The sequence below is a fragment of the Polyodon spathula genome, chromosome 3 (assembly GCF_017654505.1).
Source record: "Polyodon spathula isolate WHYD16114869_AA chromosome 3, ASM1765450v1, whole genome shotgun sequence".
In the NCBI taxonomy this organism is placed as follows: Eukaryota; Metazoa; Chordata; class Actinopteri; order Acipenseriformes; family Polyodontidae; genus Polyodon; species Polyodon spathula.
The window spans coordinates 52,989,401-53,013,704 of NC_054536.1; the positions used below are offsets into that span (position 1 = coordinate 52,989,401).

General features: G+C 40.1%; 1 protein-coding gene across 2 annotated transcripts in view; it reads right to left on the reverse strand.

The window, feature by feature from the left end:
• The window catches only part of LOC121313173 (uncharacterized protein KIAA2012 homolog), a 177,078-nt gene that overhangs the window by 43,587 nt on the left and 109,187 nt on the right, over positions 1-24,304 (reverse strand). The window lies entirely within an intron of this gene.

The following is a 24,304-nucleotide window of genomic DNA, read 5'->3' on the forward strand; positions in this document are numbered from 1 at the left end:
ACTTTATGATGTCTTAATATAGGGTGATCAGCTGCTTGGAAACAGGAGGGTGGAAGAGAGTCGAAGCATTGCAGCCAATCAAGCATTGTAGCCAATCAACCATTGCACTAATTAAGATGCATATATAACCTGGACCAAGATACAATTGTTTGGGCTATTCAGGAGATTCAAGACAACATCCTCCACTAGAGTTCCTGAAAGAATGGTCTCCAGTTCAGATAGATACTGCGCACCTATATTGTAATCTACTGTAACTGTTAAACAATCTACTGTCTTGAGAAATATGTTGCACCAATCACCAATGGATGTTAATGCTTAAATAAAATGTAACAGGATTACTAACATTTACCATTGTCCAAGTCATTGATAATGAATAATTCATATTATATAACTATTACTTAATACACAACTTGAGATATTTGATATAATTATAAACAGGGCTTTTGTTATTCAGTTTTCATTAATTTCATTTTTTGGTGCTTATTTATTTATTTATTTTTTAGCTATTTCAGTTATACAAATTGTTTTTTTTATATACTGTATGAAAATATTGTTTTAGGTTACTTTCAAATTTTTCTGTCACAATATGTATAGTAACTTGACAGTACTTACACAGTTTTTCAATTGTACCTTATTTTCTTTGCTGCCCACAACAAAATCCTTATGTTCACCGGAATATTCTTCTGGGGTTCTTGTGTATTTAGCACATTTCGCCACATTTTGCAATTGTATTTTAAATTCCATGAGCATGTAAATGCTCCCTATTGAACTGGAATATAGCTTTAAATCTAGCGAGGAAGAACATCTTATTTTAAATCTTGCAAAGGTGTTACAATCCAATAGAAATGTAGGAATTTGCTGCCACTCAGTATTTGGGGTGGGTTTAAGTATTCAGAACGAATCAATGTGAGATACAAATCAAGAAGGAGGGTGTGGCAGAGCAAAGCTCTGCCCTTTTTAAATTGGCAGGGATGGGGTTAATTTCCCCTACCTGCCTGGGTTTATTATGTTCAGGTGGCTGGGGTTGATTAGTTGATTAAATGATTAACTTAATTAATGATCAATCAGCGCCCAGCCACCTGACATAAAAGAAGGCCTCTGCTTCTTATTTGGGAGGAGGGAGCTAAGGAAGTAGGTTGGTGTTTGTGGGTTTTGTGATTTGTGAATTCTACGTCCAGTGAAGGCATTGCCCAGCCTGGAAACCTTTATTTTTGTAAGTTTGTTTTTTTTGTGTGTTTAAATCCCTTTATTTTGCCCTTGTGCACTTTTATTTTGTGTTATTTATAATAAAATAGTTATTTTTTGAACTTCAGACTGTCTCTGGGCCTCTATCCACTCACCAGCCTGCCACAGAGGGATATTGCCCAACTGCACTGCACAAAGCAGTTTTTGCAGGTTATTTTAATTTGTTTTCACTGGGAAAGGGGTCAAGTCAGTATGAATTGAGTAACAACCGGTGTTTTTCCTGTGTTTATTGGATATAACCACAATTATTTTTTTGTGTCAGGGGTGGTTTATCAGTTTTTATCGGTTAGAAGCCATAACTATAATTAATACCACAACCCTACAGTTCAAAAAGACAAATTAACATTAGCTTGCTGCAAGACTTACAGAAGAAAGTTCTTGGTGGATTAACATCTACTGACAAATGTGTTGAACCTTTATACTGGATCTCAAATAACAACAACAAAAATATATAACCACATTCTACTGCTGAGAGCCTTGCAATGTCCCTGCTGAATTCTGATTTGGGTAATTAATTATTATTATTATTATACAAATATTATCTAGTTGGAAATGTGGGGGAGTAGGGTAGCCTATTGTGGATTTACTACAAGCATACCTGCCATGTCTCCCGATTTTGTCAGTACACTCCCGATATAGAGGGGTGATCTCGTCTCCCGCTGCGACTCAATAACTCCCGATATAGAGGGGTGATCTCGTCTCCCGCTGAGACTCAGGAACTCCTGATATGTTAAATTGCCGATTTTAATGCATTATTTCCTTAGGCAAATTTTGTTTAATAAGCTCCTCCCCCTACCTCCCCCGCTGGCTGTCTCACATGCCGGGTCACTCTCTTTAGAATGCAAACATAAAAAAGGCATGTACTGTATAGCCTGTATATTGATTCAGCACTAGCCCCGGTCCCTGCTTGCTCTACAGGGGAAAACTAAAAAAAGTTTTAAAATGCATATATACCTCCCACCAAAAAAACTCTTGATTTTGTATTTTCAAAAGTTGGCAGGTTTTTTAGGAGTTTTTGTTGACTCAGAAATGTCTTCATCTAGACAATGTGGGGAAGCTATAAAAAAGGCTAACAAGATGCTCGGATACATTGTGAAAAGTGTTGAATTTAAATCAAGGGAAGTAATGTTAAAACTGTACAATGCACTAGTAAGACCTCATCTTGAATATTGTGTTCAGTTCTGGTCACCTCGCTATAAAAAAGATATTGCTGCTCTAGAAAGAGTGCAAAGAAGAGCGACCAGAATTATTCCGGGCTTAAAAGGCATGTCATATGCAGACAGGCTAAAAGAATTGAATCTGTTCAGTCTTGAACAAAGAAGACTACGTGACGACCTAATTCAAGCATTCAAAATTCTAAAAGGTATTGACAGTGTCGACCCAAGGGACTTTTTCAGCCTGAAAAAAGAAACAAGGACCAGGGGTCACAAATGGAGTTTAGAAAAAGGGGCATTCAGAACAGAAAATAGGAGACACTTTTTTACACAGAGAATTGTGAGGGTCTGGAATCAACTCCCCAGTAATGTTGTTGAAGCTGACACCCTGGGATCCTTCAAGAAGCTGCTTGATGAGATTTTGGGATCAATAAGCTACTAACAACCAAACGAGCAAGATGGGCCGAATGGCCTCCTCTCGTTTGTAAACTTTCTTATGTTCTTATATTCTTATGTACTAGTATTTAAAAATTTCCCTTGCTTTTTTTTAATTAATTATTTTAGTGGCCACATGAGGCAGGCTGCACTTGCGGTGCTTCAACACAAACTAAAAACTTCATCTCAACCCAGCTTAAGAGAGATGAACGGTATCAATAGTTGTGCAAGGCCAAATTGGAACACTTAAACATACACTCCCGTATTTTAATATTAATTAGGTTATTTACATTTGGAAGGAGAATTTCTCTCCCTAAAAGAAAACCAATACAGGAGGCTTTGTGGTCCAGTGGTTAAAGAAATGGGCTTGTAACCAGGAGGTTCAAATCCCAGCTCAGTCACTGACTCATTGTGTGACCCTGAGCAAGTCACTTAACCTCTTTGTGCTCCATCCTTCAGGTGAGATGTTGTTGTAAGTGACTCTGCAGCTGATGCATAGTTCACACATCTTAGTCTTGTATCTTGTAAAGCACTTTGTGATGGTCGTCCACTATGAAAGGCACTATATAAAAAATAAAGATTAAATTAAAATTACCCAAATGGTACTACCAATATAGCATGAAAAAGGCGAGCCGCCTTTTTATTTTTCCTTGGAAACTCGCCTATTGGTCCAAAATTCATTGATCAATAGGAAGGTAGTTTTAAAAAAAAAAAAAAAAAAACCTGTGAAGCTCTCTTCTTCCATATGGAGAATTTAAGTGTTTGTACACCTCACATCTGTTCTACACATCCTCCCCATTAACCATGTAGATATGTTATATATGAAGTTTAGCCAATTCAAAAAAAGTACAACAAAGGCCATAAGATAGTCTTACAACAGAAGTTTTTTTTATTATTATTATTATTATTATTATTATTATTATTATTATTGAAGGTTAAGAAATAAATGAAATAAGACACATGCAGTAAAACGCTTGAGGTTTTTTATTACAGTAATCTGATAGTTACTTTTAGTATCTACGCATTCAAATATTGTTCAAGCAGAACCGAAATAAAGAATTGGAATGCCTGTATAAGCTGAATCTTAAGTTTCTCAGTGGGCATGAGGCTGCACCAGTTTTCCAACTGCCTTTTTTTCACTTGCAAATTACTTTAGTGGGTATCCTTTTACACACTGTAATTTACTTAGTAAAAATTAAAATTGAACCAGTACTTATGATCTGCAATTTATGGAAGCAAATTGCTGTGAACTAAATAGTCAGCAATGAGTCACTGTGAACACGGTTAGAATCTGTCAGATAAAGTCTGTTTTTATAGTCACTGATCTGTATAATTATATAATTTTGCATTCCACCAATCCCTGACAGACATAATAAATTGGTTTGTTCGGTAATAAATGTAAGCATGTGAAAACTGATTGTCCTTTTGACCCAACCTAACACTTTCAGATGCTGTGGGGCTGAAAGCAGTACCAAGACTAAACAGGGCAACCAAAAGAGTCTTTAGTCTCTCAAAAGAAAGATAAATGAAAGAAAAAATCAACAGTACACATTAGATCTGTACAAAGGACAACATCTAGCTTTTCACTGCCTCGGCACTGAGGACCATAGCTGTAGGTATTAGTTTTTTCTCCATGTCTGCTGAAAAATGACATTAGAATTTGTATTGTACAATTTTTACATTTTGATCCTAAACCTAATGTCTACCACTGACGTAATCTCTACCCTTAAACCTAATCTCAATCCCTCAACCTAACTGTGTTACTATTAAACTAATTTACTATTATGCAATGCTTCTTTAGCACTCACTACATCTGGCATCCATTAAAGCGCTTGATCAGGACCTACTCAACCTGTTGGGAGGCTGGTAGATACCAACTGGCTGATCATTTTCCTTGATAATATCCCATTCAACTGACTGACTCTAATCAGATCGGGTGGAAAGAAACAATCACTGTGACTACCCATGATACCTTGCTTCACATATGAGAAAACCATTAACTTGCAAGGCACCCGGCTTTCCTATCATGCTAATTTATTTATCTGGCCTGATTACACCACACTTGTGAGTGTCAGAGAAGGCAAAGCACATGTGCATTGCTGCTGCCTTGGGCCAGCAAACTCAGTGTTGAAGTTGAATGACTGACTTTAGCTTGAATGGCTTTAGCATATTCACAGTGTGGTTCTTATATTGTGGTTGCATTGAACCCAGAAGTCTATAATATTCGCACAGAGCAGTACATCCTTATAAGCACAATAAGAATAAATCAATATAAAAATTAAAATGATTAGTATACACACACTACCCTTCAACAAATATTGGGATATTTATTGTTTTTAAAGTCTGAATAACAGGGTTTTACTAGTAAAAAAAAGTGTGAAGTTGAGGGGTTTCTCAGTTGAAAAGTTTGTTCAGTGGAACGGTGTGAAGGGCAGAATGTTCACAGTAAGACAATATGAAGGACAAGGTTTTCAATGGAAAGTGTGCAGGACAGGGTTCTTTCAATGAAAAAGTGAGAAGAAAAAATGTTTGCCTTTCTATTGACAAAAAAACTTGACCTTCACACTTTTCCATTGAAAAACCCTAAAATCAGTTTAAATAAATGAGTTAAATGTTAATAAGCTTACTAATATGCTAACAAATGTCATTATTGTTTCTTAATGGCAAGTTAATATGGCGTGACCAAACTAAATTGTATGACTCAATGGAAACCAGCACCTGGTTTGAAACCCTAAATCATCTCAATCAACAACATACACATTGGAAAGCTACAGACAATTTTACAACAAACACCACATGCGTGCAAAACAAGATTACTGTAGCATTCTACAGTCCCTTGCCATGTGCAGAGTGGTTGGCCAATAGGTCAAGAATGTATTCTACATTAAATCTAGGGTCTAAAAGCAGCTTCCAAACTGCAGGAACAATTTAAAATGGAAAGAGAGAAAGCAGTTGTGGTTCATGATGTAGCCACCACAGTCACCAAAGCTGTCTCCAATAATTTCCTGTGGGGTGTACTGGACAGGATTGCAAAACCAAAGCTTCAAACAGCATGGTCCAGCTCAGTATCTCAGAACAGCATCCACAGTGCATGGAATTGATCTTTGGGGAAGATTCTGGAGAGATTGATACATCTCTCGCCTTGTGTCTGTCTGCCGAGCCAAAGGGGACAGTTTCATTGCAATCCAGCTTTAAACAATGGTTCATCTTGCTCTCATTTTCAACTTTTAAATCACTTCAAAACAACATGATTACATATTATTCCGGATTTAGGGTGGTGTATATGAGAACATCTGACTGAGAAATGTACAATACTAGGTGGTTTATTTTATTCATCAATACAATGGATTCTGAATGACCATGGGCAGTAAACTCATACTTTGATTTGCAAAGCCTGTGATTCCTTGACACTCACAATGCTCCATTCCTTAAAGAAAACTAATAACAATACATTAAAATGTCAATGGCTGAAAAACTGGAAAAATATCAAAATGCTGGTATCCTGCCTGAGACGCAAGAAGCACCAAAAGCAAGCACCTCAGATGAATAAAACATTTCATTTCTGATGCCGGGTCAGGTATTATTGCTTCAAAATTATAACATTTTAAAAACTTTCTCTTTCTTCAGTGGATAATTTCTGATAGTTATCATGACTTGAAGGACACACTCTGGTTCCTCCCAAGTGTTAAATGACTGGGTGACTGAGGTTTTGCCAGGTTTTAGTGTTGCCTTGGCAGAAGTCCAGACCATGGGAGCAGATTAGTTCCAGACTGTAATAAACAGAGTTAGAAAAATAAGGATTATAGTATGACATAGTATTTGACAAGATGATAATTAATAATTTGCTTTTTCTTCAGCTTTCATTCCTCCAGGGTTTAATTTTCCAAACTGTTAAACATTTCAAACAATTATCTACACCCCAGATTATCTCCATCTGTAGGCCATTGCACACTCTGTATGTGCAAAGAAACAACAAACTCGACTAAAGTCAACATCTACTCTCATGTAATGGAAATCATGTATGTTTAATTAGCAATGTCAATCAGTTTTTTTGTTTACTTTTTTTCCAGAGCTTACAGGGAAGTTGGTGCCTACAGAATATTTACTGAAGAAACACATACAAATGGACTGAAACTTGTCGCAATACTGTATGAGTGTGAGCCATACAGTAAAATGAGACTGTATACTCGCTGACGCCCCCTTCAAAAAAACAAAAGGGGTCTTTTGGCTTTGTAGAATGTTATTGTTATTACTTGTTACCTCACTAGTCATTGAGGTCATTGTAGTAATAGTAGTAACCCTATTAGCTTTTTTTTTTTTTTTTTTTTTTTAAACTATATTACAAACAATATATATATATATTTAAAATACCTTATTCTATGTGTGATACATGTGCAATAACCTCTTAACTTCACAAGTGTAAATATGGTACTGTCCCCTGAGGGTAACTGACCAGCACTGTACCAGTACCAAATCAGAGCTGCTGGTTTGCTGGTTTTCAACTGGTCTTGCTTGCTCAGGATTTAAAGAAAAAAAACAAGTCCATCAAAAGCCCCTTTACTGTAAAGTTGTACAGTCAACTGTTTGTTGTCTACACTCCTATAATGTTCTATTTGCTTTTAACCTTGTCTGAGATTTCATATACCTGCTGGATGCCCAGTAAGTGGACATTTGCTGGAATTTTCAGCAGGGTTAAGGTAAGCTGGCTGACTACTACAGTCATACGTGTCATTTCCCATCCATAAACAGCAGACTATGCTCTGGACTGTTGATAAAGTACAGTATCTGTATTTTGGTTTAATGAGGATTCCTAAATTTAAAAAAGGAACATAACATGCAGTGGGAAGTTTTGAAAAGAAAATTAATATTAAAGCACCAAAATTACCCTTTTGAATCTGTAAAAAAATGTTAAGAGCGCTACACTTAAGTAACTTATTTAAGCAACCACATTATACATTTACTAAGAGCAATAGGCACGGAATGTCAAAAAGGTTAATGCAATATTCACTAAAAGTGTCAAGCCCAACATCCTAATAGATTCTCAAATGTTTTATTGTTTTACTGAAGAGTTTTGAAGTCGGATAAATGAATCCTTATACTCAGCTGTAACAATTAATATATTCACACAATTACTGTTTTGAGAATCAGCTTTTATTAGGGAGCTCCCCTAAATCTCTTGTTTAGAAAGATACTCTGTATTAACGCTTGTGACGGGGTAGCTGTCTGCCGTGTGGGTGCGTGCATTCGCTGCTGAGTGACAGGCAGGAGAGCGAGACGGAGGTTGAAGTTGATACACCCCGCAGGTGAACAGGATTTATTTACATAACAACACACTGAACAGCTCACGTGACACTACCAGCAATGTTAGTGCACGGAGTACATACACAACGGATTACTGTATTACAGTACAGTGGTAAATTAGTGGACAAAGTTGTGCCTTACAATTTAAATTATTGAACTACATGTGTGGCCTATGGCATCATTACAGGTCATCTGACTATGAAGAAAATAATCAAATAACAATACATTTACTCTGACAGGAAGAACCTTTCTACATTCTTCTTTCTAACCCTTTTCAGAAGTACCTATCAACTTTGGAATTCTTACTCTAGTTCTTTAAATCAGAGGAGTACAGTGTCTGCCTCCTGTGCTTCAAAATATATCACAAGGAGAGACTACTTTCATTGCACCTTTAAATTTGAGAACTACGGAAACATACATTTTATGAACTGTCTGCACAACTTCTCAACCATTCCAATAGTAGCCGTTTAGTCACATGGCAGTAGTTTGTCATATATATATTTTTTTATAATTTTTTTTTTTTTCTAAAACACACACATTTTATGTTATAACCTGTAGTTCTGCTCAAAGTTCAGATATTTAAACAGAAGATGCCTTGTTTAATCGACCACTTTGGCAACATACACAAGCTTCTATTTTATTCTGCCTAATAAAAAATTTGAAAAATATAATGTGATTCCATCACGGCACACCTAGCTTTGTTTCCCTGGCTTGGCACATTTACCAGATCACGGGGCAGGAGCCCAGGCTATAAAAATAGCTTGTTAGATCAGAGATACCTGCAGAGAAAGCATATAAAAGGGCAGTCTTGCTCGGTGAGGTGAGGCGTGGCCTCCAAGACTGTGCACTGCATCCCTCAAGGGTGGAATAGCAGCTGATACAAACCTGAAAAATGAAAGGACAGAAGCACAGTTACCCTGGCTATTGGAAAGCTGCTCGTGGTGAGAGCCTCCCTCAGGGAATCTGAACAGTTCAGAAAATCAGAAAATGGAATGGTTAGTTAGGACACTGAGTTCTAAGTACATAGCAGACTAAGTCCCTAGCAGAAATATTGAATGGGCTGCGAAAGGATAGGTGTGGCCAGGGGTCTCAACTGACTGATGAGAACCCCTCTCACCACTTGTCCCCCAGCGGGGACTGATGACAGAGGCACGTGATACAAAACACTTGACAAGGGAGATAGACATGAATAAGCTTTAAATAGGGAGTAAATGATGATTGACAGGAGCCAGATATTAGACGAGCCCTAGCTCCTGCCCCCCGAACCTCAAAAAAAGGTGAATATAAGTTGTTTTTATTCAGATATGTGGGAGACTTAACTACTTCCAAGAGAAATTTCAAAATGGATAAGGGTATTTCAACATATGTTTGTAATGATTTAATAACACAATTTTTGTTCCTGGGTAGTAAGTGTTATTTCCTAATTGCTTATGCCTCAAAAGTATAGAAAATGTCTATTATTCCCCACAAACTTTGCTTTTGTGACCAGGATAGTGATATTTTGAAATGTACCTATTTCCAATGAGAAAACGGTCTTTTCGTTCACATAAAGTCAGAAAAAAACAACATATGAATCCAAATTAACATGTATTTACACTAAAGTAATACAAAAATGACTACAAAAGATTTAGAAGTGAGTAGTTTTTCGGGATTTACGATTATACTGTAAATCACTTTCACGAATCAGCCCCCAAATGTAGTCTCCCATCATGTTCTCATTATACTGTCCTTGGTAGTGGCGTTCAAAGTCCAGTATATCCTGGTGGAAGCGCTCGCCTTGCTCCTCCGAGTACGCTCCCATGTTCTCCTTGAATTTATCAAGATGAGCATCAAGGATATGGACTTTGAGGGACATCCTACAGCCCATTGTGCCGTAGTTCTTCACCAGAGTCTCAACCAGCTCCACATAGTTTTCGGCCTTGTGATTGCCCAGGAAGCCCCGAGCCACTGTGACAAAGCTGTTCCAAGCCGCTTTCTCCTTACTAGTGAGCTTCTTGGGGAATTCATTGCACTCCAGGATCTTCTATATCTGTGGTCTGACGAAGACACCGGCTTTGACCTTTGCCTCAGACAGCTTAGGGAAGAAGTCTTGAAGGTACTTGAAGGCTGCCGACTCCTTATCTAAAGCTCTGACAAATTGTTTCATAAGGCCCAATTTGATGTGCAGTGGTGGCATCAGCACCTTCCGGGGTCCACCAGTGGCTCCCACTTGACGTTGTTCCTTCCCACAGAGAACTCGGTCCGCTGTGGCCAGTCCCGCCTGTGGTAGTGCGCCTTGGTGTCCCTGGTGCCCCAAAGGCAAAGATAGCAGGGAAACTTGGTAAAACCACCTTGGAGACCCATCAGGAATGCCACCATTGCAGCCTCTTGATGCCATCTCAGAAAAATGCAGATATGTATCCACTTAGGCAGCTGGAACTAAACTCAACTGGTGGGCTTAAGGCCCCTATATTTAAGTTCTAGAAAGTTCTAGAAGTTACTCCAAGTTTACTCAGCACTGAATCTATCTGGAATGTTCTGGAAATTAGGTACATTTCAAAATATCACTGTCCTGGTCACAAAGCAAAGTTTGTGGGGAATAATAGCCATTTTCTATACTTTTGAGGCATAAGCAATTAGGAAATAACACTTACTACCCAGGAACCAAAAAAAATATATATATATTTGTTACACGGTGTAATGATTGCACCTTGATCTGTTTAAGGTAAATGGAGGGATGTCAAGATTTAACACAAGCCCTCCTTTGCATTCAAAGCAGACACAGTCAGTTCAGTCCAGGTTTGAATCTTTCAGAATGCCAAGCTAGTAAGAGGGGAGTTGCCAGGAAGGCAAATAAATGTCAACTGACCGTTTCTTTCAGTTACTTACCGGAAATGGATTCACAATTCAAACAATCTGTGACCAGAAGCAGCAGATAGATTAATTACAGATTACAGTACTCGCTACAATGAGACTACTATTAGCACATTTGAACTGGTGAGGAATTTACAGCTTGAAATGTTCTATCTCATTTCCAATTGTAATATGATCTCTATTGGAAATTAAGCGCCTCTGTCACCCACTTACCCGCTTATCATATCCATCTGTCTGTTTTGGCAAATATGCCAGCATAGATAAATCCTAGTTAACACACTTACACTAGTAATCCTACAGTGCAATAAAATATGAATACTTATATGAAGTAATTATTGTTTTGCTTATGTTGTGCAGTATTCATAGATATGAACCACACAGTATCTGTAAGTGTAACCTACAAATTAAAAAAATACATTAAAAAAAGATGCTGTCCTTATGAGTTCTGTCTGGTGAGTGAACAGTTTTCAACCAGCACCCTGGGAGACAAGTATTTTTAATTCATCTTTCCATCGGCCCTAGTGGTGCCATTTGCTGTTACAAGCAGTCATCAAACACTTTACAAGAAAAATCTGGTACATTTAATATGACTCTGTCAGGGCAGAAAAAAAATGGTATAATCATGTGTTTTGCAAGTGCAACCGCCATAACAGTTCCAACAACGAACTTGTCGCTGGTAGAATATCAATCTTTAAGAACGACCAGGTTTCCTTCTGAAACCTTGAGGCATAGCAGGTAGGTACTTTTCATCAAAATCAATTGCAGCACTGTTACAGTTAAACTATACATAATGGAAAAATTGTGCCAAAAATCTAAATGGAGCAATGTTATTGAATGTCCCGATTTGTTGTTGCTTAAAGATGCTGAGCTCCAGTCGATCTGACAGGCTGTGAAGTTTGATTGACAGTTGATGCTGTGAAGTTCCAGTAGCATCTACTGTCTGACAGAAGCCCACTGGAGCTAGAAGCTGATTGGCTGATGGTACTTTTTAAAAATGTTTGTTGGTTAAAGACAACATGGTAAAGATTCTTACACAAAGTTTATTTTAAAATGTCTGATTTTTGAAAATTCCTGTCCATTCTTAATGGAACCATAATCAGATCAGAAGTATAGTTTATTCATATTTAAGTACAGTAATAAGATTATTAAGAATGCAAGCCAAAACAAAAGCCACCACCAATGTATTGCTAGAATATATTATATCTAAGACTATGTTTTGGCACAGCAATTTTGAGTACATTTCATTGACGAGGTGTGGCAAAAAAAAAAAGATTTCACAGAAAGGTCACCAAATAATGTAGTTTTGTCTACATCAGCATACACAAGAGCTTTTAAATAATACACAAAAACCAATAATATAAAGACTATTGCTTTTGACTACTGTCCAGTTTAAATATTACTTTAGATTACAAAATTTATAGTACATAATTCAGACTCTGACATCATTTCTGGTCGAAGTTGAGGGTCACCAACCCTGTGCTAAAAAAGTCAGAAGTACGTAATCCACAATCTTGCAGCGTGCGTCTTTTTTGGAAAGGCATACAGCTTTAACCTTTTCAAACCTTTCATCTGTCATTCTAAAATACCTAAAATATCTCTCTGTCACACCTGCTTCTCTCTAAATAATGTTTGAAATTATCCTTTTCAGGTTCTATGTTGGTTGAGAGGACGGAGCAACGCCGTCGATTTAGATTTTGTTTTATCCTCTTGTTAAAACTCAGCACATTAAATTAAAACTCAGCACATCTACTTAAATGGAAATGTATCCAATTACACGAAAGCAGTTTGTATTTAAAAAGCATTGCATTTATATGAACAGTAGCTGCGACCACTTTGCGCAGTCAAAGGGGCTGTGACACGATTCATCCCATACAGAAAACAGTGAAGCTGCACAGCTTTTAGCTGTCTGCCTCTGACGTGTCACATTCATCTGCAACAAGTGCTGTATGAACCAGGTTTTAATAGTTTTCCACGATTCTGAAACAAACAGCATGTTGTAAAGAAATCCCCTGTAAGTTGGTAAACTTCTGTTCTCCAATGCATTTGTTCTTCTATCTTTACAGAAAACAGTTCACTCACATGTTGTTTGCACTTTAGCTGTCACTGTTTTACATGCTTGCTCGCTCAGCTCTCATTCGCTGACCTGTAGCAGATTACATTCAGTGCATAGTGCTGCATGTTTTAAAGGAAACAAAGGAATTTTTCAAATTCACGATTTTCACGACCTAAAATTGTAGCTTTAATTATATCTAAAATATATATTATTATCTGTTTAATGAAATTTAATCACAAGCTTTACCAAATGTACTCTTTGAATAATCTATAAAACATGGCTCCCAGAATACACTAGACTGCTCCATTTATAAGCATATCTTTCAAAAATGTCTTTCATATACTTTTGGGAGTGGTACACACCCTCTTCCTTTACCCACCTTCCTTCTCCAATGACTTAAGAACTCCTCCCAACAAAAAGCGAACTGCAACAATTTCACCAACTGTATAATAGCACTAAAATAAAGACACTAGAGAAAAAGACCAACTTCTCAAAATGCAGCTGATGTAAAAATGTGGCTGCCCTCAATATCAACAGTGTGTGTCAGCATTGAAAAAGATTTATGACCCTCAGAATAAATAAACAGCAATGTTCTTTTTCAGCTCCCCTTTCCTACTAAAAATATACTACCAAGGAGTGCATGGATGTGTATATTATCACATCCATTTAAATTATGGACTTTTAATGAGAACATACACTTATTTTCCACTAAGTACTGTTTTGGGTGAGTGAGTTTCAAGGCCCAAGAAGTGAAAACGTTTAGAAAGGCAGCCCCCCCCCCCCCCCAAGGGGGAATATATTATGCATATACAGTACATTTGCAAGTTCTCTGCTGTATTAGTATTTAATTTCAAAATACACTTACTCAAGTACACATTGGTCTTACTAATTACATGGCTTGTTATGTATAACCTGCAATATTGATTTCGATTTGTGTGTTTGTGTGACCTCTTCCTGCTGAGGAAACACACTCCAGCAATATGGACTGCATGACGTGTTTGAACTCTGGTTAGTAAAATTAAAGTACAGCCCTTGGTGATTAATGTGTATGGTGATTGGATTGCAGGAACCTTGGCCTCACTTGAAATGTAATTTCCATGTTAACTAATTGACTGCACTGTACATTGCTTTCACAAGTTCGATCCAACTTCCTTGCAGAGGAATGTGTGTGTGTGTGTGTGTGTGTTGTGTAAAATAAGATTTGTGTTGTATATAATATACTGTGCAGAATACATTGTTTTGGTTTATTAAATAATGTAATGTAGTGAACTTTAGTGAATGTTTAAGAACTTGATTTGCATGAAGCATTCCTACTGTATGTGTGCACCTTGTGCCTTGCTTACACTAAGGTTTCACCTTAACCAATCACAATCTATCAATATAATGCACATCCAGTGTATAACATACATTACTGAGCTTTATTGGTTTATAGCCCTTCTGTACAAGTTACTTCTACACATAATAGTATACTGCATAGAATACTATCACCCACGTGCATATTCTGTACACCTTGTCTATAAAGTGCAACCTTTCTATAACATGCAGAGAGTTGTCAATAGATGCATGGTATATAAAACAAATTATGGTAATCATAATATAAACCAAATCCTGACCTAAAATTGCGATTTTACCATAAACCCTATTTTTAACCTAAAAGTCACTAGTAGATTTCAATGTTGCTATTCAGTTCTCCAGTGGGGCAATCAAAGTATTCTCTATACAACAGATATTAGATGTGATGCTCCAGGAGCATTTAGTATTGAAATATCCAACAACCTGCATTGTGAGCCCTGTAAGTTCTTGATATGCTTGATTTTGAGGGTCAGAAGGATGAACACTTGTATGAACACTAATGTAAGTATTTTTCTACTGATTTTTGTAGGAATAAAGGAAAACACACTGTTGCACTGCTGTAGTCTGTTGAGCACATGCTCTGCTTCCAAAAGTAGCTCTTAAAGCAGTCCCCTCTTCCTGTCATTGTTAAAAAGCAGTGAGCCACTATCAGAAGAGAAAGAAAACAAAACCCAATCACTTCCTAACAGGAACCTTTGGAAATATGGTCCTTTCTAGGGTTTGGCAGAGTGCTGACGGATACTTGTGTAGTACAAAGAATTTTTAAGTTGGGCCTTGGAAGCTTGATGTGTAGCTGACACTTTGAAAAAAAAAGATAAAATAAGCAATATTTTGAGAATAATTCCTCATGCATTTTGCATTATATGAACAACTGCATAATTTGATTAATTTCATCAGGCATTTATTGATGTAAAGTATGCAGTAGTTTATTTAGGAACTTTTAAATGAATATATTACATTTTTAACTTTGTGTTTGTAACATGGATTTTTAGTTTTTCTTCTAAATATAATAGATTATGTAATCATGCCCGTATAGGTTGGAAAGCAACTATAGTAGAATGTCAGATATGGTTTGGAAATCAGCCTTTGGAATGTGCTATTCTATGTCTAAAGTGCTATAACAGAGTTCTGAGAAACTGAACCTAAAATGTTTTGCTTCTTGTAATTAACTCATAAGGATACTGTGTATCTTTCTAGCAGTTCCTTACAGCATGACTTAGATTTGCTTTACCTTACCTTAAAAAGCAAAGACAAATGCAGAAAATATAATAAGTATGTATGTCTTAAACAAATCTGTACCGTTCTGTTATGTACAACTGATCTGTGCAAACTTGTTGAATGATCGCATGCTGTCAGAATTCAACTTCAATAAATCAACAGCAATATTTTAACTTTAACTTTAAACAGTGTCTTAAATAATGTTAAAGCTGAGATGTAGTGAATAATACTTTTACTTATAAAACCATTTTTATTTGTAATGAAACAGATCACAATGTTACAGCTCATACCAACAAGATGTTGCTTTACTTAATAAAGCTGATGTAGAACAACACCAGCCACTCTAAAGACCAACCCTAATCTTTGTCCTGGACCTAGAGCTGTCTCTACAATGGCAGATTCACTGAAATTCGGGAAAAGACTTTTTTTTTTTTATTTATCAGAATTCATTAGTAGAATTAAGTTCCAGCTTAGAACAATCACAGAGGGAAAAACAATGCTTTAGTACTCTATAGAGATTTTATGACATTTCTATTAGAAATTGCACCTTGTAACAATTTTTTTTTTTTTTTTGTTTCCTAGTTGCTTATGCCTCAAAAGTATAGAAAATGGCTATTATTCCCCACAAACTTTGCTTTTGTGACCAGGACAGTGATATTTCAAAATAACACTATTTCCAATTGGAAAACGAGCAAATGTGTGTCTTTTCGTTCACATAAAGTCAGAAAAAAACAACATATGAATCCAAATTAACATGTATTTATACTAAAGTAATACAAAAATGACTACAAAAGATTTAGAAGTGAGTAGTTTTTCGAGATTTACGATTATACTGTAAATACAGTATAATCGTATATTGAAATATCACATTCCTTGTTATACACATAGATATAAATACTGGATAATCGATTCAATAATTACATTTTTGTAACATGCGTAGTAATAACTTATGATGCATGTGCATCATGAAAAGTAATACATATTTATTTATTGATTGATTCATATTGTGTCTGGTGGTCAACTCCATCTTAGAGAACACGTTGGCTAAGATAACAATTCGCTTGCTTCCTAAGGGGTGTTCTCTTAGCTGGAGACTACTGTATTGCTGTAGGTCTCTGTGGTAAGGTAGCGTTGTGGTCAAGGCTGGCCAGCGGCAGAAATAGCAAACACAGAAGTGGAAAACTGCAGTTCAGAGCTTTTTGTGCACTTTTATTAAATGCCAAAACAAGCAAACAAATCAAAAACAGCTTCCAAGCTATGCTATCCTGCTGCACAGACAGGGAGCACAGCATGCTGCTCCCAGTCTTCTCCATAAACTAATCTCCACAGAACAAAGGCGCTGGTTCTTTTTTTAGAGCATGTGGCTTCATTGATCCTCAATTAATCAATTAAGCCCCAACAACATTCTGCACATGGTTTTGGCAGAGATGAGATTTTTAACCCTATCTCTGCCAAACTCAAATTCAAAATACATAATCTTTATTTATACAGTCATTAATGATATGGACACAGCACATTTAGGCTATTTGAAGGCCCTCCCCTCACAATCTTTCTGACTGTGTTCGGGGTGTTATTTATGTCATATTTAATGTTTGCTCCTTTCATTAAATTGTGTATTATACCCTTCTCCACCTAAAGCATATGAAGCTGTCCCTGGCAATAATAAACATGTGCCTACCCTCGAGTCAAGGAATTAGCTTACAACTATTTTTGAGCACCTTTAGCTATTTATAATCCTTCCATAATTATAAAAGCTATATGTTTAATAATTACCATATATACCTTCAAACCACAAGGGCCAGGGAATTAGAAGAGAATGCTTCCCATGGTTTTTTGATTGCTTAATTAATCTTCTGTACAGAAAATAAGCTTCCTTTAAAGAACAGTCAAAAGTACAGAACCCCTAGAGGGACATTGTAAATATATATATAATATATATACACACTACCGTTCAAAAGTTTGGGGTCACTTAGAAATTTCCTTGTTTTCGAAAGAAAAGCACATTTTTTGTCCATTAAAATAACATCAAATTGATCAGAAATACAACAACTGAGCAAGAAGACAAATACATTAGAGTGTCTAGTTTGAGAAACAGACGCCTCACAGGTCCTCAACTGGCAGCTTCATTAAATAGTACCCGCAAAACACCAGTCTCAACATCAACAGTGAAGAGGCGACTCCGGGATGCTGGCCTTCTAGGCAGAGTTGCAAAGAAAAAGCCATATCTCAGACTGGCCAATAAAAAGAAAAGATTAAGATGGGCAAAAGAACACAGACACTGGACAGAGGAAGACTGGAAAAAAGTGTTATGGACAGACGAATCTAAGTTTGAGGTGTTCGGATCACAAAGAAGAACATTCGTGAGATGCAGACCAAATGAAAAGATGTTGGAGGAGTGCTTGACGCCATCTATCAAGCATGGTGGAGCCAATGTGATGGTCTGGGGGTGCTTTGGTGGTGGTAAAGTGGGAGATTTGTACAGGGTAAAAGGGATCTTGAAGAAGGAAGGCTATCACTCCGTTTTGCAATGCCATGCCATACCCTGTGGACGGTGCCTGATTGGAGCCAATTTCCTCCTACAACAGGACAATGACCCAAAGCACAGCTCCAAACTATGCAAGAACTATTTAGGGAAAAAGCAGTCAGCTGGTATTCTGTCTATAATGGAGTGGCCAGCACAGTCACCGGATCTCAACCCTATTGAGCTGTTGTGGGAGCAGCTTGACCGTATGGTACATAAGAAGTGCCCATCAAGCCAATCCAACTTGTGGGAGGTGCTTCAGGAAGCATGGGGTGAAATCTTTTCAGATTACCTCAACAAACTGACAACTAGAATGCCAAAGGTCTGTAAGGCTGTAATTGCTGCAAATGGAGGATTCTTTGACAAAAGCAAAGTTTGATTAATTAAAAATCATTATTTCTAACCTTGTCAATGACTATATGTCCTATTCATTGTGTTATATTTCCTATTCAAACTCATTTCATGTATGTTTTCATGGAAAACAAAGACATTTCTAAGTGACCCCAAACTTTTGAACGGTAGTGTGTGTGTGTGTATATATATATATATATATATATATATATATATATATATATATATATATATATATATATATATATATATATATGTATGCTCACTAGATACGATCTAGTAAACACAAGTTAATATCTTGCTGACTGCTCTGACTGTTCTCGTGGATAAGTTTGGAGAGAGTCACCGTATTTTCCTAATGGCATAACCATGATGCAAAACTGGTGTACTTTAGACTCATGCTATTTTAACATAAATACATTATTTACTGCATCCAATTGTATCCTCTGGAACATTGCAGCCGTTTACAAAAGCAAATGTGAATGGAGCAATTTCAGTCATATTTCAGGTTTTGCGACTTCATTGTCTAGATTTACCATGAAGAAAAATAGTAGGCTACATCATACAACAGTTCATAGCTCGTGAAGACTAACTCATTAGAGAAAGCTATTTAGCCCATGACAGTCTTCATGATAAGCAATACATTGAATCATGTGTATCTCAGTGATTTTCAAGTTATTATTGGGACTGACGTTGATGATCGAGCCCGATCCTGCTTTTGTTTTCAGAAAGTGTGTGCAACTGCAACAGTATTGCAAAGACTGAGAGAAATTATAAAAGAAGAGAACATCAAACATTAGGTTATTCCCATAACCCTGGTTCCCTGAAAGAGAATGACAACCATTACCGAATGGGAAGAGCCCTCTGACCGCGAATCACTGAGCATATACAGTGGCTTGCAAAAGTATTCAGACCCCTGACCAATTCTCTCATATTACTGAATTACAAATGGTACATTGAAATTTCGTTCTGTTTGATATTTTATTTTTAAACACTGAAACTCAGAATCAATTACTGTAAGGTGACATTGGTTTTATGTTGGGAAATATTTTCAAGCGTATCGCATCTGCCACTCAATGCGCTAGACATTGCTTCGATAGGGCCTGACCTCTAGAGCAGGACCCATAACAGACAACCTAGCTGGTTGGACTGTCTCCATGACGCCATCCTATCCAGGTAACAACACAGAGCCCAAACTGGGCATAGCATGTGTTGTCTACGGTCCTCCTCTGACTCGTGCAGGGGAGGTCTGAAAGTTTCCGAAACCACTGATTGGTTAATATGGAATGAGGATATCACCTTTGGCAAAAAGGATGGATTTGTTCTTAGTGTTACCAACGAGTACTGGGTACTGAGTACTGGGCTCTAGTGCTCGGCGCCCTAGCAGACTGTAGTGTTTCTACTACTGCATCTGGCAAACCTCTTCTGAATAGACGGCTCCATTCAGCGGCCAGACCCAGAGTTGGAGCTGGGCTGGGTTTGGGTGCCATAATAACCTTTCCACTTGGCTCAGGCGGTCCTTGCATGGGAGCTGCCACGGCTGACCCAACAACATGTCAGAGAGGAGAGCAAACCAGGGGCGTCTCGGCCATCTGGGTGCAACCAGCAAAAACCTGTGCTCTCTCTACCCTTATCCTCTCTAGTGTCAGAGGTAATAATGGTAGCGGAGGGAATGCATACAATAGCCCCTGTGGCCAGGGGTGAGCTAGCATGTCTACTCCCAGGGGGCACCAGTCTGTCTCCATGGAGAACCAAAGGGGGCAATGAGTGGGCTTGGCTGTGGCAAAGAGGTCAACTCGTGCCGGTCGAAACCTCTCCCAAATCTGCTTCACCACTTGAGGATGCAGCCTCCACTCCAAGCTGTCTGGAGCTCTTCTGGACAGGAGGTCTGCTGCCTTGTTGTCCACACCGGGGAGGTGAACCGCCCTGATGGAACGCAAGTTTGTGTGCGTCCAGGACAAGGGTCTGTAAGCTGCGTGGTGAAGGCCCAGCGAGGACAGGCCTCCTTGATGGTTTATGTAGGCTACCACTGTAGTATTGTCCGTCCAGACTAGTAGATGTTTGTGCACAAACTGCTGGCGAAAATGAGATAACGCCAGGTTCACTGCTTGCAGTTCTTTGGCAGTGAGCGCACATAAATTACCATGTCCCTTCCACTGACCTCTCATTCCTCTCCCGTTCCAGACCGCTCCCCAGCCCAGGCTGGAGGTGTCTGAAGTGATCTCTTCCCTTCTGTGAGGGGATCCCAGGGAAGATCCGAAGCGCAGATTGCCAGGACGGAGCCACCACTCCAATGTCTTCCAACATTGTCTGGACACTTGCACCAGCCCGTACCGATCTCGGACCAGGTGCACCTTGAACATATTTACCCAGGCTTGAAACGAGCGCATTCTTAGCAGCCCTAGTGGAAGGATTCTCGAGGCAGCTGCCATCAGCCCCAACAACCTTTGATATACTCTGACCTGTAGGAGAGTGTCCTCTCTGAATAGGAAGAGTGTGACCTCCAATGACCGGATCCTGTCTTCCGACAGTGAGGCAAGCATGCTCACAGAGTTCAGTTTGATCCCCAGTAACACTGTGGACTGAGACAGTACGAAGTTGCTCTTCTGTTGATGTATTGAGAGCCTTAACTTCGTCACATGATCTATGACCTGTTTTGTGTATGCCTCTGCGCGTCTTTTGGAATGCGTGCAAACTAGCCAATCGTCCAGATAGTTCAGGATCCGAATAACCTGCAGCCTGAGTGGATCCAGTGCTGCATCCATGCACTTTGAAAATGTGTGGGGCGCCAGCGAGAGGCCAAATGGCAGCATGCAGAATTTGCACGCATTTCCTTGAAAGGCAAAGCACGGATATTTTCTGTGCGTGGGACGGATCGGGATGTGAAAGTAGGAGTCTTGCAGGTTGATCGATGTGAACCAGTTGCCCTTTTGGACGGACTGGAGGATACGCTTTGCTGTCAACATATTGAACTTCCTCTGTTTGAGGAACAAATTTTGGACCCTGAGGTCCAGAATAGGTCTGTTGCCCCTGCAGGCTGTAATTGTCACCTTGGGCACTGGTGGTAGGCAGGAAGGCACGAGAACTTGGAAGCGACCTCCATGGCCTTGTGGGACCTTTCAAGGCTCTCATCAATGGTCGCTCCGAACGTCTGCCCCTGTGTAATAGGGGCATCTAGTAGTGCTGCCTTCTCGGTCTCGACGACCTTGGCCTGTGTTAGCCAGAGATGTCCGTGCACGGCTACCAACGTCGCTAGAGACCTGCCTGATGCCTGATCTAACTCCCCCATTAGGTCGGTCCCCTGTGTCTGCCTCCGTTGCCCACTCCTGCAGCCCCTCAGCCAGCTGTGTCTGGTACAGGACCAGTATAGTCATTGCACTGGCCGCTCTATCTGACAGTGCTGTGGATGCATATGCCTTTTTTAGCATGGCGTCTGTTGTTCTGAACGGCTTGGAAGGGCAGGTAGGGTCTTTGTCCCCTTTGGTAAGGGTGGACCCCTGCACCAGTACTGTGACCGTGTCCCCAGTGGTGTGGACGAGCCTAGACCTGCTTCTTGGGCTCCTGCGGTGTGTAGCAGGGCCTCTGCTGTCCTAAAGGTTGAGGGGGCGGATGCTGGGTTGCTCCAGAATGAGTGCACCTGCTCCAGAAAATCCTGGCACTAGGGGAGGGCATGCTGTGGATGCCGCTTCTGCTTTAAGAATCGGTTCCCCTTTCTCTCCTGCTCCGCTGGCCAGGGAACGTCTGCGGCAGCAGCTGCACGCTGCATCAAGGCCCGGAACTCCTCCCTCTGTGATACATGTGGAAAGGGTGGTAAAGAGCCCCCTGCTGCGCCCTGTGTAATTGACGTGGTGGGTTAGGACACGTCCGACCTTGAGGCTGTGAGTGACAGCTCACCTGGGCTCGGAGGTCTGTGTGCTGGAGATCGGGACTGGGGTGGTTGGTGCTGCCCGGTGGTAGGGGGCAAGCTTCCCTGAGATTTTAGTAGGATCCCTAGCATGGTCTGCTGAGCCCTTACATTCTTCGCTAGCTCCGCAAAGCACTGCTCAACAAGCTTGTGCGCCTCTGAGGCGACTCCACGGGGATTGTCTGCGCCTGCCTGGGGGGGAAGCGGACCGCCTGTCCCCTGGAGACCGTCCCCTCTAGTGGTACCGCCTCGGTGGTGACCATCTCACCTCCCCTGAGAGGTGTCTACCCCTCTGTACTGGTGGTGGGGAAGGGGAGGGTGACCCAGGTGTGCAGGGGAGCTCTCTGGTCACTGTAGTAGGGGGGGGTCCTAGATGACTTCTGCGGCCCTTGGACCACGGTCCTCATTTTCCCATGGCTCGGGGAGAGAGACTCTGCTGGGGATAAGGCTGCTCTCCGGCACTTAGTTCTTCTAGAGAACTTCCTACACGGAGAGCAGTCCAGCTCACCTGCCAGTGCTTTGGCTGCATATTCTGGCCCTAAGCATCTGGAGCAGGACCGGTGCTCACCCTGTCTGGGCAGCTTCGCCGCGCACTGGTCGCACTGGTTGAACCCAGTCGATTGTACTGACATGGCGTCATATGCGAAGCTGCTGCAATCAGTGCCAATAGCAGCGCGGTTGGTGCCGGGCTGTAGATAGTTCTTAAAATGATTCACCGGTGCCAACTCAGTCGGTGTCGGGATCGGTGCCGAGGAGAGCGCTGTCGGTGCAGAGTCAGGTCTGTGCCTGGCTGTAGGTGGCGCTGAAGATGGTTACACCAGTGCCGAGTCCAGGTAGGCGCTGTTTTTCTCTGCCTCAAGTTCGACGGGAAAACCGCGGTCAATGCTGGGGTATGCAGCCGATTCAGTCGCGGTGGTCGCCGAGGGCAAGCACAGCCACACTAGCATAACCCGAGGCTTGAGAGGGGTGCTAGGCCCGAGCTTTTTTTTTTTTTTGTGGTCGCTGTGGCCGATTAAATCGGCGTAGAGGACGATGGCGTGAGCCCGCGGTGTATCCTTACAGCTTTTTTTATATATGCTCAGTGATTGGTGGTCAGATGGCTCTTCCCATTCGGTAATGGTTGTCATTCAATTGAAAGGGAACCACGCTATCATAATCTCTTACATGTATAAAGCACTTACTTGTGTGTATGAGATACTAACCTTATTTTAATTCACACCATGTCCCTTTAGGGGTAAGGTGACCATATGGCGCCATGTTCAGCGGACAGTTAAGGACAGTTCAGGTTTTTCAACTCACAACCCAAGGCATTCTGGTAAGGGTAGTCCTGCTTATCTTAAAGGAAATAGATAAGTGAATGGTACCTGAGATTGGTGAAAGGTACCACAATGCATTGGGTTCTGAGCTGAAAAGCTTGAACAGTCCCAAACGGTCCCGCTGAACCTGGAGATATGGCCACCTAACCCCTAAAGGGACTTTTAAAAAAAAAAAAAAATTTTGCAAACCAACCTCACCTAGAATTGGTCAGATCTGCATTTGGATGATAAAACAGCTGACCAACAAAACTTAATGAAACCTACTTGTGGAGCCAGCATGGCAGGTCAGTGGACTTAAGCAGCTGTGTCTCAGTGCGTCAGCCCTCTGTCTGCTCTGACAGAACCCCAGCTGGGGGCCTCTGCTTGTGATAAGGAAGCAGCAGCAAGGTTCTGGATCTCCACCACTCTGCCCTGGGGCTCTTTCACTGTGATGAATAAGGAACTTATTCCATGCAAAACTGGAGTAAGAGATAACCCACACAAGTTACAACCCTGCACATATCTAGGCATTGAGCAGCATTGACAACCAGCAGCTTAACTCCATGTGCCCTGGGTGTTTTAGCAGTTTCTGCTCCGAATTAAACAGACATGGTGTTAAAT